The sequence below is a fragment of the Netta rufina genome (genome assembly GCF_964035555.1).
Source record: "Netta rufina genome assembly, chromosome: 3".
NCBI classification, from domain to species: Eukaryota; Metazoa; Chordata; class Aves; order Anseriformes; family Anatidae; genus Netta; species Netta rufina.
In genome coordinates this window covers 100254881-100268761 of record NC_140125.1, presented here as the reverse complement: position 1 = coordinate 100268761, position 13881 = coordinate 100254881, and the positions used below count along the sequence as shown (strand labels likewise).

Sequence of the window (13881 nt, the reverse complement as noted above, 5' to 3'; positions counted from 1 at the left end):
AGGGAAAAGCAAATGTTTTTCAAGCTTGTTTCTTTCAGTGTGACTTGTCTCTTATCTGTATCATGCCTACCAGGAATGTAAAAAATGTGTTCTAGAGCTTTTCTTTTCCCAATGAAATTGTCTTGCTATTCCAGACCTGCTCTTTTTCCTGTCTCTTCTTTTCATTTCAGCCTTAATTTGATTAACTGGGTGCTCATAATAAATTCATAATGCTTCTCCATGATTTGTGAATGTGGGGAAAAAAAATGTGACAGATTCACTAGGAACTAAGTGTTACTTTGTGTCTGAGTAAGACAGGGTGTTTTCAAAATTCAGTCTTTGTGTTACACTGCTTTGAAAGACTGTCTCTGCTCATTTTAGGATTTATTTGTTCTCTGCTTCTAATTTTTATGCTTTCAATGCCTATAAGACTGTGCTGTTATTTATATCCATGGCCATAAGGAAAATGCAATAGTTTCTAAATGTTATGATGCACTTCTAAGAATCACTGGATTTTTTTTTTTAAAGTTCAAGAAACAGTATAGAGTGATGTATAGTTTACTAGTAAAATATTGTTATTTGTGCTATTGATTCTTCTTAAAATACAGGCTTCCTGCTGTCTGTAAATGTGGGTAAGGCAAGCTGATACTTCGGTTCAAGTCCTACCTACTCTATTCCCTTAAATAGTCCTACTTGAAGCAAGCTGGCTAGTTTTGTGACTACTTCAAGCAAGAAGGATTTCTGCTTAAGGAAGCAATGCTGAAAGGTCTTCTGTATACCAAAAGAGATGAGAAGGGGCAGTATTTAGCTGCATGCAGAAATTTGGAAGTACCAGTTCTCAAACATGCACATGTGTGTACAGCTTTGTCTGTCAGCAGACAGTAAGGACTCTAACACTGAGTGCTTGAGCTTGCAACAACATTTTTTGATAGAGTTTCCTTAAATGGTTATTTTTTACATGCATCCAAAACAACCTTCCCTTACACTGCAGGGGCAAAAGGATGTGAAAGTGCTTCTGAAGCCCTGTGGCTCAGAGGCATGGACCTGGCTTTGGCTCTGAGGGCATTAACTTAAGGACAGTAGGACCTCTTTAAATCAAAAAAAAAAAAAAAAAAGTGAAGTAAAAAGAACAGGCTTAGAAGTAGGTAGCTGTAAGCCTATCACAGAACCACAGAATGGTTGAGGTTGGACAGACCTCTGAAGGCATCTGGTCCAACCCCTGCTCAAGCAGGGCCACCCAGAGCAGGCTGCCCGTGCCCATGTCCAGGTGGCATTTGAAGATCTCCAAGGAGGAGACTCCACAACCTCTCTGGGCAACCTGTGCCAGTGCTCTGTCGCCCTCACAGTAAAGAAGTGCCCCCTCATATTAAGACAACTTCCTGTGCTTCAGTTTGTGCCCGTTGCCTCTTGTCCTGTCCCCTGGGCACCACTGAAAAGAGCCTGGCTTTGTCATCTTTGCACCCTCCCTTCAGCTATTTACAAACATTGGTAAGAACCCCCCTGAAACTTAGGTTTTACTTCTGCCCTCAAATTTTCTGGACTTCCAAGAGCGGTGCTGGTGACCGATGTCATGGCTAGGGAAGGGAGCACTGGCCTGTCAGCCTCCAGAAATCTTGGCAGCTACAGCCCTGCACCTCTCAGGGGCAAAAGCACACGTGTGTATGTTTGAAAGGGTGAGCTGAAGGAGTCTGGGAAAAATAAGCTGCTTAGCAAGCCAAAGGTGCTTACAAGAGGTGCTACAATGTGATAAAGCCCCAAATGTGAGCATAAATTGCGTTTCCAACAAAGCAGTTACCTCATAATCTGTCGGGGGGATATGCTGAGAAGTTTCTGTGGATCTGCCTTGATTGCCCTGTGCCTAACATCCACCACTTAAACTCAGCTTGCTTTCCCTTTTATCAAAAAGCTTATCTTTAGAATTATGCCAGATTTATTTTTGCAAGGGCTTATATTTAAATGCTTTGTTTTCAGTAGAGTTTAGAGGAGCTGGGGGGGAGATTTCTTCTCACTGTAGCTTTGTGTCCAAGACAGCTTTCTGCCCTCAGACTGGCTCTTCAAGTTAAAATGCCAATAAAAGCACAATTTCACAGTGGCACTGCCTCTGCATGTGTGTGTTCAGGAGGAAGCATTGTGCAGCAAGTTTCTTAAGACTTTAATTTGTTGTGCTGGAGGACAGAGGAGCTGAAGTGTTGGTCCCCCAGGGGTTATCAGCATGTGTATTGGACAAGGCTGCAGGGAGGGACGAGGCCCTGTGGTGTTGCTGCAGGGCACTGCGTGTCCAATTCCCTCATCCCTACCTTGGCCAAACTGCAACAGCAGCCTGTGATAAAAGGTCCCTAGGCCCTAAAGTATTTTCTGTCACGAATTTTCAGGTTGGATATTAGGAAGAACTTCTTTGCTGAAAAGGTTGTTAGGCATTGGAATGGGCTGCCCAGGGAAGTGGTTGAGTCACCACCCCTGGAGGTCTTGAAAAGACATTTAGATGTAGAGCTTAGTGATATGGTTTAGTGAAGGACTGGTTAGTGTTAGGTCAGAGGTTGGACTAGGTGATCTTGAGGTCTCTTCCAACTTAGAAATTTTGTGATTCCGTGACTCTAAAACTTAACGCAAGCTGTGGTGTTGCCTAGGGTGTTCTCAGTGGTTAGAAGGCCAGAAGACCGGCACTTCCACACAGTGATTAGACAGGATGCTGGTCTCCTGTTCGTAGACGATTTTTTTTTTTTTTTTTTTGAGCCTTTCAGACTTTAAAGGACACCTGTTGACCCCCAAGGGACAATTTATAGAGGGCATCTCAGAGCATGGCTTTTAATTGGCTTTTTCTCTGAAACAGTAAAGGAAGAGCTGTTAAACTTTAAGCTGCAGTTTTACAGATGCTGATAGTGTTGTAGACGGTGTTAATCATAGATGTAAAAGTCAGACTAAAATAGGTCTTGGGTGCTTCTAGTTTGCTGCTGGAAGGAGCACCAAAACTGCACCAAAACAGGTGACTTCAGTGTATAAACCTGTGAAGAAATGTAGGTCCCTGCCCAGAAGAAAGGGCCAGTGGTAGTGGGAAACTTCTGCAGCATTTCTCAGTGGCTGCCAGTGGCAATCAGCACAGTGGATGTGGTGAACCACAAGCATAGGACCTCATCTGTCCCTGTTCCCTTGAGTTTCTTGCTCAAGCTTTTGTGGTTTTGTGTTAGCTACTGAAAATGGGCATCTGAGAAAGGAAGTGCTGTGATCTGGAGTCTGATCTTCCATGATTTATGAAAAGCCAAACCTCATAGCCCCAGGGCTAAACATGCAAAATAAGGAATAGCAGCAGCATTGACCGATAACCTGCTATCTTTCTAAGCTGAACACATTTAATTGTGTTTATATCATTTACTCAACTTTTCAATATCATAGTCTGCAGGAGGGGGTGACACTATGGGCAATACTAAGAAACCAGCCTTGTACCATTCTTCTCAGCATGTGGTTCCTAACGAGTAAGGTTCAAATTTGCACAGTACAACAGTTAATTTGCATCCAGAATGAAAGCACAAAGCTTGATCAGATATGCACTCTGACAATCATCAGCTCTTCATGTGATGTTGAAAATACGTGTATGTTAATGTCTGCTTCTTTGTTTCCACAGGTTCTGCCTGGCATACTGCAGAAGCATTGCTGTATTTTGCCTGACAGGAACACAGGTAAACTTTTCTCTTAGTGAGTTAATATTGGATTATGGTTTGGAGAAATACAAACACAAATTGGATTATGCGGAGAAGCCCTGTTTGCTACTTAGAGTCACTGGAGTCTGTTCTAGTTAGTGATGGTGTGGGTGCTTAGCTTGTTTAAATCATCTGATTTTATATGAAGATTTTGTGTTTTCTGTTAGCTTTCTGGAGCTATTGCTTTTGTAGGGATTGCTATCAGGTCTTGCTTATAAAGGTACTTGTATGAATTTCTGAAGTGTCTCTTGTTAATTATAAAGTTACAGTTCTGGAGAGAAAAGAGAAAGAGTCTGAAATATGGTCCTCTTGATTCACAGAAGTGTGAAAGTCTTGTGTTAGTTCTGACTGCAGATAAATGCTTGCTTTGTGCTTATTTTTTAGGTACTAAAGGGTTAGAATATGACACAGGGTGTATCATTAATGATGCCTTGCTATTGTGCAGGAGACTTAAATAATAAGTTTGTGACCAGAACAAATGAATTGATGAGAACAATAGCATGGACAAGAAGAAAATGATTAAGTAATTTTACATTCTTTTATTACAGGGAAAACAATTTCTTCTAAAATAAGCTTTAAAATCATTTTTAGAATGTTATAAATTGGGTGAAACTGACAGAATATGGATGGAATTGTGAGTTTGATTTAACAGACTAATTTCAGAGAGGCAGAAGAAAAAACACAGCTTGTTTTCAGTACCTGTTTAATAGAATATATGTGAATGCTTGCAGCTCTTAAGACTTCTTCCCTTTCCCCCCCCTTCCAGTAGTGACAATTAAAACAAACCAGTTTGTTCCTTGGCTTGCTGTTACTTGTATTTCAGGTGCAGTTTGCACTGAGCGTAATTGCATAGAGAACTTGACGACTGTGTTGAACTGTAGTGCGACTCGTGGTTACCTGCAGCTCCTCAAAGAAAAGTTAAAATCTCATTTCCATTTTCATCTGTGAACATGGGAGGAGTACATTATAGTAAGACAGTTAATAATACACCTCTTCTGGAAAGAATTTGAAAGTTTGTAATTAGTGAACAGATTGCAGACAGACTTTGCCTTTGTATTTATTTCCTGGTTTCCTGAAAACTTTGCCAAGGAAACACTGTATAATGACCAAAGCCTGTTTTGTGTACTCTTGTGTTGATTATCTTTTTAAATTTTATCTGTAGTAGAAAGATTTGATCCAGGTTCTATTGATGACTAAACTCTTCTTGACTTGTACAGAAGTGCATCAAGTAGGTATCAAAGCCAGTTTGATGGCCTGGTGTTGGGCACTGAGAATCTTACCATTTGGCTAAACAGGGTGAAATATGCCTTCATAATCAATATCAAGAAAGCTGTTTATATAAAATACCAAGTACCTACTAAATCCCAGTCACTTTCGGAAGTGCTTTCATTTGTGCATGAGAGAAGCTTGCTGGTAAAATTTTGTTTTGAAGATTTTTGACCTAGGCTCTTTGAAGAAGAATCCCATTAGTTTCTGGCATGTAAAAACTTCTGTACAACTCAAGCACACTTAGGTATGAAAATAGTTGTCATTTCTACTGCTTCTATGTGACTGCTACGAGTATTTTTATGCCTACCTACTGCGTAGTTGGGAGTTGCCAGCAGGTGCAAAGTAGATAATGTCTGTGTTCTGTTTTCCCTGTTTCCCTCATTTATGGTGTTTAAATCCTTGGCAGAAAGGAGTAGAAGAAGAGTTCAGAGAGGATGTGTGTGTGGGGAGGGGATTCAGTTCCTTACTGGAGGAGAGGAATGACTGAATTTCTAGCAGATTGCAGGTGCAGTTGTAGGATCCCAACACAAAAGAGGTTAAACAGAAGCGAGAAGATTGCCAGTGTGTTGTCTGAGCAGCAGGCCCTCTTGCCAGGATTTTATGGGGGTACATTTTGTCAGCCTGTTTTCAACCTGGGGAGCTGTACTCTCCAGGAGCTCTTACAGATGGAGCTGTGGCCTTTGCAGGGGAGCTTGCCTTCTGCGGCCCTGAAAAGAAGAGCAGTTTGCATGTCCTTCCATTCACATTTTCTCATGTAACCTAGAGTGAATAATTAAGGCTGTCTGTCCTTTCTTTGCTCCTTCCTATCTTCTGTGTGTCTGTTTGATGGAAGCAGCTTGGAACTACTTTGCGGTAGGCGATTTACATGGCTGGGAGGCTGAGTTTGGTTGGTGGAGTTGATTAGAGATATGTGAGCCATTTTTCTGTTTGGTTGTGTCAGAATCCATGAGTCCACACTAAGAAGAAGGCATTTATTAAATTTCTGTGAACTTGGAACCTGCTATCTGAATTCAGATGTGTACATTGTATATAATCTTGGCCAGTTCAGTTCTCATTAAGTGAGTCTGAAGAAACAGCCGGATTGCAAGCTTCAGATCGTTGCGTTCAGTTGCTGGTGTTTGGAGGAATTTAGGAATGTGCAGCGCTGGGTGTTCCTAATGAAAAGGAGAGAAAGAGATGGATGGGGGGATGGGAGAAGAAAGAGAAGAAGAAGCATAAAACAAGACCTCCAAAACCACTGGGGAAGAGCACAGATGTGGGGAGGAGGATGGGTGAAAGGCAGAAGCAGTATTAGTTTCCCCACTTGTTTATATCTATTTAGGAGTTCACGAGTGGCCAGTTTAGGAGTCTTCAGCTACAGGTTGAAGAGTGCTCCTCTGACCAACCTCTTTCACAGTCTTCGCACAAGAGCTGCTGGGGATCTGTGCCCCCAAGAGAGAAACGAGCCCTGGAGAATGGTGAGGCCAGTGCTGCCAGGCCATCCCATCCCCTCACCTGGCTGCCCTCCAAGCCTTGTCCATCCTGGAGTCTCAGGGAATACATGTAACAAGTCTTTGAATTAGTACAGCCCTGGATCCCATTGACTCTTCCTTCACCGTGTAAAAGGTTGAAGTGCCACCACGGACTCTCTTGGTGTCAATATTCTGTATCTGTAAACCAGAGAACAGAGATATGTATGGGAAGAAACAACACAGGGGCAGAAATAACCTTCCCCATCTACCTCAAACTTTTATTTTCAGTGCTTATAACTTGGCTATGAAAACATTTAAGGCAGAGCCTTTCAAAAAGGAGGATAGACAGTAATTCAGCTGCTATCTAGCAATGCAGTTTTGGAAGACATATTTAATGAGATTAGGTGCTTCAAAGGTGGAAGAAGGTTTTATTTTTTAAACAAATAAAGCAGTTACAAGATCTCTGTCTGAGCTGAGTGCTTGCATTAAGCTTTTCTAATAGATGATGATGTTTCATTTCTGAAGTGTTAATTTATTTGTGGCTTTCTTTTAATCACAAGTATATTTTCATTACTAAATTAACAAATTCATATGGCACATATTGGCATAATGTATGTTCATTACCATGTTAGCTAGTATCCAGAACCTGTATTTGCCACATAACCCATGCCTCAAGAGGCAAAAGATCCCAGATCAGACACCTTTATTCTGTACTTCCTTCTTGTTTGCCATAAGCACAACGAACAACTTCACTGATGCCCATTCCTGGTTTCTTTCCATCTCCCTTAAGTTAACCAGCCAGCAGCAACTGCGGTGCATTAGCAGGTATAAAGGTAATTGGGAGAAAAGCAGTTACATGCTCTGTACAGGTGTTACTAACAAGTTCATAAGGGGAAACAGTGTGAAGGTACTAATGACCTGGCGGGGAGCAGTTTGCTTATTTTCTCAAGTTATATTCCTCTCTCTTTCAAGCTGCAGCTGGAAGAAATAAGCCACCCCTATTGATGTATGTCCACCACCCTTGGTGCGTGCATGCATCCAGTGCAGCCAGCCATAATTCCCTTTACAAACATTTCCAGGAATGATCCATCCCCAGCCTGCTGGAACTCTTCAGCCAAGTCAGAAGTCCCTCTTGTTGCTGTTTGAGCACTTCTGTAAATCTTAAACAGATGCCAGGGCTGTCATTTCCCTTCTCCCCTTAGCAAGGTTTGCAGTTATGATGGTTGGGAGAGCTGTTTGTACAGTATGATCAGTGTGTTTGGTTTCTACCCTTGAAATGAAGGTAGCCTTTAAGTACAGAATATCTTGTCATTCCTTACAAAATAAATAAATAAATAAATAAATGAGAGGTAGAAATGCAGCTTTGAAAAAGAGAAGTCAGTGTTCAGTGATGTGGATTACTTCTTAAATTATTATTATTTTTTAATTGTTTTATTTCTAGTCTTGCTTGAAGTAGAGCTCTTAGGCAGTGCATATGGGTTGTTTAGCTATAGATACTTTCACGCAAAGAAAAAGAGGAAATTTATGTGAAAGCTTATGCTTTTGTGTATTCTATGTTTAATCAGGCTCAGTCTAGATCAGTGAAATATTTGGAGTTTGATTTTTGCCTATGCCAGGGCTCCCAGCATTGTGATCTGGCCCTGTAAGTGATCCTCAAGGCGAATACAAATATACCTGGTATAGCAAAAAGGGACTTATCAGTGGGACTCATTAACAGAGTGTGCTCTGTGCAATTTTTGCCATTGCTGCAGCTGTTAAATGGATATTCTTGCACCGCAGAGATGCTGATGGGTATACGCTGTGTCTGCCATGGTTGTGCTCTTGAAGCACAGTTATTAGTTTCCTGTGATGCAAGAAAATTGCACAAGCAGCTTCTGTACTATCCTTTTCCGTCATAGCTGTGAGTTTGATATGTGGTGGACTGCTAAATTTGGGCTCATTTTTTCCGCTGAAGATCTCAGAGGAAGTAATGAATCAATAGTCACTAACAGTTTCTCGTGTTGATTTGTTCTCTGGTGCTTTAAGCTCACATTTCCTCTCCGATGGCAAAGGAGAACGGAGGTAAAATAAAGCACAGCCACACCTATCAGGATGACTTGATTCTGATAAATAGCTCTGTTAAACTTTAAATAACACTCTTCAAAAAAAGAGAAAAGAAAGATTTATGCTGTCTCAAGTTTCTTCATCATCCATTTTCAGGTCAGTTCTTGTGTGCCGATACTGCACTTGCCTAAGACATTACCTCCTTCGTTATGATCGTTCTGTTTTGTCCATTATATTGGCTGAAATTGCATTGACACAAAGGGGGACCAGTGTTCTGTTCTCTACAAAGAATGAATAATATCTGTTTGAGAAAGTGGTAATTGCTTTAGATACAAAAGCAGGAGTTTAATAATAACTGATCTCTTGTTTGGGTAAAGCATAACCCAAGACAGTAATGTTTCATCCTTCTTTTGTTTGCTTTTCTTCCTGTTGCTTGAAGAGCAAATATTGAACCGGCAAAAAATCTAAGATAGTATTAAAAAGAATTCTTCTATGAAACTTTACTTAAGTGAGTAAAGAAGTTAACATTGCCTTTTTTTTTCCTTTTTTTTTTTTTTTCTCCTTAATATGTACAATTGGGTTGCCCTAGTAGCTTTTATAATACAAGGAATGTGAAGTGGTGCTCAGAACCTATGTGCTTTATAGCTAGCAAATACATTACTAGCTTCTATTTTTGTTTGTTTGTTTGTTTTTCCCATATATACATTAGTTAAACTGCAATGGATGTTTGTAAGAAGAGCCATCCGTATGACTGGACTCAAAACGCATGTGTATGGACTGGGCAGCAGCCAGTTTGATTTCACAGAAGGAATTACAGGACAGTGTCTGGAAGTCAAAGCTCTGTTACAAAAAATAAGTTATCCTTTTTGCTAGTATATCATCCTCTATCTGAACGTTTCAGGGTGCTTAATTAATTGTGATGGATTCTTGCCTGGTGCAGCTGAGATAAAGAAATTTTATCCTTACATTTTACAGAAGATGAAGTCAGATTATCAGCTGTTGCAATGCAAGAATATTCACTAGGGTTACGTGTAATCCTGCTTAGAAGTCCTTTGCCTGACTCGAGGCTGTCCTTTTCCTTTCAAAACGCAGCTATAGATTTTTAGGCAGCTCCTGCAGGCTTCACCTGCTGCCTGCTTGCTGAGTTCAACACGAGCACTCTCATTCAGATGTTCAGCTGCAGGCTGCCTGCTGGTACTTTCCAGCCCTGTTTCCATGGAAATGAGAATTAGAGGGGTGAAAATAAAGCAAGAGTAAGTATTTTCTTAATCTTCTGCTTAATTCGGAAGTTCTCATACCTTGCTATCAAGGTTGTTTTGCTTTCAGTTGACCAGTCATGTGATGCTAACCTTTGCAAAATACAAATAAATAAATTCCTCTCATTTAGACCTGTTTTGAGCAATTCCAGTTACCATAACTCGGTAGAGGTGTACGGGGTCACTAGTAAAGGATAAAGAAGGGAGAACTGAACTGGACTGTGCAAGCAAAAACAGATGAAAGGGTGTGAAGTGATATCCAGTGGCAGGGGTGATAAGCTGTGACAGAAGTTCTTGTCAAATGTAACTCACATTGTGAAAAATGTTGACAGAAATTAATTGGAGAATGAACCTGAGGGAGGAAATCATCCTGGCCAGAGAAGATCTAATTTAAATGCTCCAGTCTGAGTGTGAAACAAAGAATATCCTCAGACGCATTTGGAGCATAATTTGGACTCCTCATTTCTCCCTAGAGATTCTTGCTCTCCAGCCCCTTTTCCCCTGCATTACTGACCTGACCTGACCAGCAGAGTCAGGGCTGTGCGGAGGTGTGTATCGTGGGGTGAGCCTCCTAGTTATTGCAAACAACTCATTCTTATGTTCACTCTTCTGCCTCCTAGTTATTGCAAACAACTCATTCTTATGTTCACTCTTCTGCCCTTTTCTTGCTGGCTGAACCTCAGCCTATGTTTAATGTTAGCCTTTCCTTGGGGAAGAGGAGGTCTGGACTCTCTGGACTGTTTTCCTTACTCTGCCTGCAGTGATCAACGAAGCTAGCAGGGAGGCAGGAATGGGAGGGTCCCAGCCTCTAGTGTGCCCAGGGAGGATCAGTTATACCCACATCTTTCCTGGCAGATGTCTGCTAGCCTTTCCAGGCCTTGTTTTCAGGTTACTTGACCTTACCACTGAAGACTTTTCCTTGTTCATAACCCACATCTTCCTTGCTGCAACTTGGGCTTGTTAACTCATCTGGACAATAGGTACTTTCTGTTCCCCAGCTCCTTGTAGATATCCTGTCTGAAGGCCTTATTTGGTCTTCCCTCTCTTTAGTTTTTAACACCTAGGCTAAAAAAATCCACTTTCCCCCCTCTTCCATTCTTCCATGTATATTACACTAGCATACATCTAAAACTGTTTTTTTTTTTTTTTTTTTTTCCTAATGAGCCTTTTATATTCCCACCTGGATTTGTTTAGAAAAGAGTGCAGAGTGTAACCGTTCTCTAAATGTGACGTGATAGCTGATTAGCTAATGTCTAATGTTCCATTTTTGCACTGCATAAACTTTTGTATACTTTTGTCTGTGTCCTTTCTTCTTCCAGATGACTTGACTTGGCTGAACATGTTAACACTGGCTAAAGTCTTGGAAAAGATGGACTTTTTTTTTTTTTTCTTCTGGAAAGATGATCTGATGGTAGGAACGAATGAAATTCAAATAGTTAAATATCAGGAGGTTTGGGTAAAGATACTGAACTTTTTTATTTTAATATCCCTGAGGGGGTGAGGTTTCATTTCTAGATTTCCTGTTTCTGTTTCTGCAAGCTGAATACAAGCCTGTTACCTGAACTTTGGTCTTCAGTCAGTGTTTCACTCTAGCTTTTCTAATACCTACAGATCAGCAGCACAGGGAGCACGGCTGTAAGGGACCAGGGTGTTGGTTCCACTTCTTGCAATGATTCAGTGTGTGGATGAGGAACAACTGGCAAGAGCTGAAGATCAGATAGTTTGCAGTGATGTCAAGGGGGACACTCAGAGCAGGTTGCCCAAGACCATGCATCTCCAGGCATCTCTCAAAGATCTCCAAAGAGGGAGACCCCACAGCCTCTCTGGGAAACCTGTGCCAGTGCTCCAGTATTCAGGAATCTTGACTACTTCAGTGTCTTCAATACTTCCAGCAGTAGAGCTAATTAATATTTGTTGTTGCACATACGATAATTGGACAGGTCAGGAGATTCTGGATATGTGTGAGGATAAAATTGTTTAAGACCCTAGCTGGCCTGGATCTCTGTGCCATTTGGATTATGAAGCCAAAACCAAGATATTAGCACAGTGCTCTACTGCTTCAGCCTTTTCATAGTACCCTAGCTGGCTGGAAGTCCTTTTTGGTGTTCAGCATCCTTCACTGTGCCCAGTCTGTCCCTCCTTTCTGATGTTTTTTTCCCTCTCATTACCATTATTGGAAGTCATGATTGTGTTTCACCCCAAACTACGTAGTCCTCAAACCAAAACTGGGCAAGCTGATGTTTGGACGTCACATTACATGTCCCGAGATCAATACAACATCCTCCCCTGAAAGGCAAGGCTGACTAGCCCTGGTGCTCTGAGGACTAAATATAACCCATGAGCTGTAAAATACCACTTTCACAGCGATCTCAGCCTCATGTGCATTGACGAGGATGTGTGTGGGGGAGCAGGGGCTGAAGAAGGGGCTCTAACTTGGTAAAGCGTTCTTCTAGAGGCAGAGATGTGAGTGGGCATATGTGTTTGCCATCTCTTTGTCTAGCATCAGAAGAGCTCTGGTGGCTGAAGGTGTGTAGGAAGGAGATTCTCTTCAGAAAACAGCATCTCTTGCAGGAAAGCTTTCTTGACCTTTATTTCTGAGATGTTTTGTAAAGCGTTCCCAATGTGTACAGCTCAGCTACCGAAGGAAGAGATAACAAATGTACATCATAAACTCCATACAGCTCTGATAACCAGTCCTGTTAATAATGTGATGTGGCTGAGCATTGCTAAACAAAGGCAGTGAGTAGAATGGCTGATTTCTATATGCCAGAGGTCAGGATTTTTGTTTTTCAGTGCTTCCATCTATTTGTGAAATTGTTGCCCAGGCAGTATATGAATCACGTGGACTGAGGGGGTGTGTATGTGTCTGTGAGTGTACTATACACAGGCATTCTCTTGCGGAGGAATACAGTTTTGAGGTCCACTGCCAAAATGTGCGGTGTTGCCAACAAAGTGCAGTGTGTGGGTAGAGGTAAAGAGCATGTAATTGAGCAGAGAAATCGAAAGACAGACATTTCTACTCATACTGTAAGGTAAAATGTGCTTCTAAAGAAGATAAAATCTTAGTACTGTTTTGTAGAACAACCACCAATTATTGGCGAGGAGCACAGGGAATTCATATGGGTCTAGGAGGATTATAGCTGTAATGCAGCCCGAGGAGTCTTGGATTCATTGGTTTCATATGGATGCAATAGGCCATGCTGGGACTTTGTTCCCACTGGAGGATCTGGCTTTGATTGTGGGCCAGAAGAAACTGTTCCCTCACCTTTTAAAGGTCTCAGTGCCTACACTGAACTATTTGTGCTCCCTGTTTCATTAGTGTCGTGTCTCACTCCAGCCACTGCGAGGCAACTCGAAAATAAGGACAGATCTCTTGGCTGGTATGCATTAATCATTCACTTGTGCAAAGCATAGAAGTAACAAACACATTTTTATTTGCTGCCAGTTCCTCAACATTATATTATTTCTTTCTCTCTCTCTCTTTTTTTTTTTTTTTTTTTTTTCCCCTTAAATTTCAATTTGACTAGATTGTTGTCCTAAAAATATATCCTTCTTTGATTTGGGAAGAATCCCAGTTCTGAGAGGAGGAAGTGTAATGGAAACAGCATCGTAAGTGCCCGCTAAACTCTTATCCCAGATTCAGTTCAGTTCTAACATAATCTCCATTTTTGTGGAAGCTCTTTTGAAGAACAGAACATACATATATGTATATATTTAGGGAACATGGGAATAATGGATATTAGCTAAAAGTTTTATTGTAAAAAGGATGTAAGTTAGAAAAAATGAGGAACAGAGCTCACATTGCTAACTCCTAAATATATAAATATATATTTCCAGAAATCATGTTTGCTTTGTTTTATCCTTTCCCTACCCCCATTTTTACTAGAAGAATGAGAGAGGATGGGGAATCAGGTTCTGTGTCTGAGATGCTCAGCGTTAGGTAACTTTTATTTTCATAAGAGGCCCAAATGATGCTTGGTTTGCTCTAAGGCATGGTGCTTAATTTGGAGTAGTCTGCCAGATGTTTAGGACTTGCATTTAACTCCCTAAGATTAATAACAGACCTACAAAGCTGTGGCATACAGGCCTCTCCATGACAAAAACAGGGGCTGTGCATTTTCCAGAAAAAGACATCCCACTTCCACTGATGCACTGGTGGAGACTTCTTCCAGACCTACCTTTTTTCTT

General features: G+C 41.2%; 1 protein-coding gene across 1 annotated transcript in view; it reads left to right on the top strand.

Moving 5' to 3' along the window:
- Window positions 1–3604: 3604 nt before the first annotated feature.
- DLGAP2 (DLG associated protein 2) overlaps window positions 3605–13881 on the top strand; it is a gene marked incomplete at its 3' end in the record, with an annotated part of 384604 nt that continues 374327 nt past the window's right edge. The window contains exon 1 of the mRNA XM_084284954.1: window positions 3605–3653. The remainder of the gene's footprint in view (window positions 3654–13881) is intronic.